We start from the raw sequence: 4,979 nt of genomic DNA on the forward strand, positions 1-4,979 counted from the left end.
CATCGACCTGTTCTCCTTAATAGATCTTGCAGAACAGTGTAGGGATTCACGGCCTACTCCGTCTGCTGGACTGTATATTGTGGGAGGGGTATTCCCTAAGCATAAGTCTTGAAAAAGACTGGCTCCTCGAATGAACCTTCCGCCTTTCTAGCAGCGCAGTTCCATCCAAAGTCGTGCTACTCTTAAAATAAATCGAATTTTGTCTTAAGAACAATGGTTCTCAAAAAAATTGGATGCTGAAATTAATACCCAATGCTGGAATTTATTCGTCTTTTTCGGAGCCGACATGCTCCGCTAGCGATGGACACAATCACAATAGTTATACAAAATCGAACTGGAATTTACACGTGAATGGGATTTCCTTTTGAGCGCTAAAAGGTGTTATGCTGGTTGCATACGTTAAGGCGTTAAGCACATTGCCTACCTTCCTGGGTTTGTGAATTGCCTACCTAAAAATCCAACGAACAGTGAAGTATTATTAATTTGACCACTATATCATTTTATTATATTCTTCAGACTCATAAACCATCATCTTTTTTTCATCACAATCATTTTCTAGTTTAAAGATATTTACTTTTGTTTCTTATCGTAAAACACAACCATGCACCATTTGTCACCACTCAGCTTTAAAAAAAAAGGAATACAATAGCTTCGAAACAGTGTTTTTTGTGCAACACCATTTAATTTTTAATGACGTTTTACTGAACCATCCTAACCAACAACTCTTTGTAAGTTATCTTATTTTCACGAATTCCATTAAAGTTCTGTAAAAAATGAAACACAAACGATACAGAAAACTCATTGCTTTGCCAGTGTGCTTAGCAAGTCGTCCACAAACTGGACGAAGTAGCAGTAGTTAAAAAAAACACACACACACACAAACACAACAACAACAAAAGAACGCACGTGATGAGCCCCCAACGACCTATTGCGGCCGCCACGGTACTGTAACCATGATGATGAGCATCCCATAAAGCAACCGCACATAAGTAAAAGATGACCATCCGCGGCGTGGTGAGCTGCACGAGCTACACGATGCTCGAATGCAACCGAGTGCTGCTCTGTCTTCGCCCGAAACACCCTGCCCGGTACTGAATGCAATAAAGAGAAAATTTAATTCAATTTATAAACGAGCAAAGTCGAGAATGAAATAAAATCTAATAACAACGGAAAAGAAAGTGAAAGAGTGGGAGAGATAGGGCAGCAGCAACGAATGGCTTGGATGAAAGACCACCGACCACAAGTGTGTATAAAACACAGCACAGTAGTGGGATGTATGGTTGTAGGGCGCTGGCAACAAAAGTGACTGAACTAAAGGGTAAAACGAGATGGTAGGAAGGAGGGAGAGCGAGAGAGTAAAAAAGCTCATTCCAACCTCATTCGCGAACAACGACGCCGACCTCATTCAATGGTTCGCACAGCTCCTAAACGCAATAGAAAGGCCCCGTGCCGGTCGACCAAACTGTCGTCATACCGTGGCACACGATTGGCCATATTGGCCAGCGCCTTTACCTTCTTTGGCTTTGGCGAATTGGCTCCAGTGAGTGAGTGGGTCGGTGGTGTGTTTGAAAATAAAATTGTACAATGCTGACAATTTACGCTCCACCAGCAACGTCGAACGATGAGCCCGCGAGGACGATACAATAAAATTGGTGCAATTTATTCAATCATATTACTTACTGAACCAGAAGCGCATAGATCACGCGCTGGGGGGAAAGAAAAGGGAAGCGAATGAAGCGGTTTGCAAAAGTGGTTCAGTTCCGGCACTCAGTGCGGAAAAGTTTCAAGATGACTGAGCTCGGGGTGGAATATTCTAAAAATTAGTTTAACAGGAAATGGCACAGCAATCGTGTTACGATTTATCATACGAATTGAAGTGCAGTTGTTTCTTTTGTTTAAATATGCTATAAATCGAGAATTCAATGAATGAATTTTACAATAAATTTTCACAGATTAACAAACTGAAATTGAAATCCATTAGGCAACGTGAGCAACATGTTTGTTGACAAAAATACATTTTACTGATGATTTTTCGCTTTTCAAACGTTGATGTAAAAGGATGGTTAAATAATTAGCCATTTACATGACTTAGGTCAAATGACATGGGAAAAGGAGCTTAGAGTGATATCGGTGAAGAATTTTGTTTCAGCAGTAGGAAGTGTAGCAATCGAGAAAGAATAAATGTATTTGATTTTTATCATTTATAGTGAACATTGGCGTTTACAGCACTTTATTTAGTGCCCAAGTTCAGGCCCCATTAGATATTGAAATACAAGTAAGATTTTTTCCATGTGATGGATGAATTTATAAATTTTGGAAGTAATTATGTACTGTTCGTCAAGTGTATTGTCAGTAATAACTACTATTCGTATTATACAGGTAATATTACAGGGTTTCCCACGATTTATTGGTCGGTTCCCATAAGTTTTCGGAGTGTTCGCACGGTTTATTGGTCGGTTCCCAGAATGTTTTGGTTCAATCATATTGATATCCAATCAGACGATGCCAATAAATTATGGGAACGAACCAAAAAATTATGGGATATGATGAATAAATCGTGATACGAGCCAAACAATTATGGGAACCGTCCAATAAATCGTAGGAAACCATGTATAGTAGTAAATCGAAAACGCTTAAGGTTGCATGAATAGAATCGACTTAAATTCGTGGTACCTTTGTGTAGCTATTCATGCAAAAACAAGAATAGGAAGTGATGGTGATGATACTGTACTTTTTACTTCCTATAAGGAAGATGCCTTCGCACATCACTTAATGAATCTGGCCTTTTTCAATTGTAAAATTGCACTTGCCTCCGTTTTTAAAACTAGGGATAATCATTGCGCTGTTGTGTTTAGACATGAATAGCATATTTGTTCACAATGAGCAATCGTATGGAGAAATCTGCGTGTGAGGTGTCATCTCCATATAAAATGCACCTTCACTCTTTTGCGCTAATCGTGTAGATGCAGCTTAAGCGCTATGTTTAGCATATTGACCACTCCACAATGACGACGAGATTTTTTTAATCGTTAGCTCGTTAAAACGTACTGCATCCCTTCGCCTTGTGATTCCTGTAATGTTTTGAGTCCCTCTCACGATTTATTCACCATTTCCCATATTATTATTATTATTATTATTATTATTATTATTATTATTATTATTATTATTATTATTATTATTATTATTATTATTATTATTATTATTATTATTATTATTATTATTATTATTATTATTATTATTATTATTATTACTATTATTATTATTTTTATTATTATTACTATTATTTTTTTATTATTATTATTATTATTATTATTATTATTTTTATTATTATAATTATTATTATTATTATTATTTTTATTGTTATTTTTATTATTGTTATTACTATTATTATAATTATTAATATTATTATTATTATTATTATTATTATTATTATTATTATTATTATTATTATTATTATTATTATTATTATTATTATTATTATTATTATTATTATTATTATTATTATTATTACTATTATTATTATTTTTATTATTATTACTATTATTGTTATTATTATTATTATTATTATTATTATTATTATTATTATTATTATTATTATTATTATTATTATTATTATTATTATTATTATTATTATTATTATTATTATTATTATTATTATTATTATTATTATTATTATTATTATTATTATTAGTATTATTATTATTGTTATTATTATTATTATTATTATTTATTCCGAAAGTTATTCAGCTGGCATAAGCTTACATAACATACTTTTTTCTATAATTAATGCTAAAGAACAGTGCTAACAAAAATAGTTTTGAATAGTTTCCTCATAATTTTGGTATTGTCCTATTAGACACAATCCACAATCCAATTAGAACAAAAAATGGGTAACGCCCTGAGATGTTATTTTTCTTTTTGACTACAGATTTGGCATCAACTGACAGGTTTAGCAGAGAACGAACGATTTATTGATTAATCCGATAAAATGATTCGGATCACTTATATGAACGAACCGGAACTGAGCTAATCTTCAAAAAGAACTGTTTTTAACACCACTAGTTTCTGCTGTCTTTTTCACACGATATTGATCTAGATACGCCTAGATGTATGCAAACTGCAAAACGGTACTATATTATTAATGGCTAAAATTGTATTATAAGATGAAATGAATATGAGCATCAGCCGTTTGAGTTGACATTATTTTATCGTTAGTAAATTCAGGATGATTCAGGAATTCAGGATGTTTCCAATGTTTTATTCTTCTCCGCAATTGTGTAAAAACCGCTTATGACACCAAATTAAACACTTTAGAAACACTTTTCAATGCCTAAGCTGTCTCGCTTTCACCGAAAGGTGCTTTAATACGTTTCAATATTTGCCCGTACATTAGTAAATGGAGCCTCCTTTTGCTTCACGGCTCGGCATACGCGCACACCAGTACCAGTACGATGAAACGAACGGTAATACATTGTACCTACTCATCTCAACCCCTGCTCATTGTCTGCCGTGCAGCGTAACGAAACGGGGGGAGTAGCGTGGCAGTTGTGGAACAAGGCTCGACGTTGCGCTACGGTTCACTGAGTAAATAGCACATTCGTATGAAATTCGTTGACGTATTACAGAGTTTGTGCATGTGTGTGTGTGTGTATGTGGGCATGTGTGGATATTGAATCATAATTTTTCTTTCTGCCCTCCGGGGGCTGAAACGTGTAATGAGCTCATGCCTGGATGTGGTAGAGTTCATTGAACTTGCCTCCCCAATGCGCTGTACGGGGTTTTTGGTGCGTTTTCCTTTTTCTTTCCATCGTACCAGAAGAGGTTGCTGTAAAGACAACGGACTTTTTCGAAACGTTATTTAATAATTTAAATCTTGAAAAAAGCCTTTCCCATTACGGAGTAAACAGGCGTGCACCGGCTGTGCCCATTCAGCGTCATCATCAAAATGCCAAAACAAGCATGAGGTGCCACCATGGAGC

This window comes from Anopheles gambiae, chromosome 3 (genome assembly GCF_943734735.2).
Source record: "Anopheles gambiae chromosome 3, idAnoGambNW_F1_1, whole genome shotgun sequence".
NCBI classification, from domain to species: domain Eukaryota; kingdom Metazoa; phylum Arthropoda; class Insecta; order Diptera; family Culicidae; genus Anopheles; species Anopheles gambiae.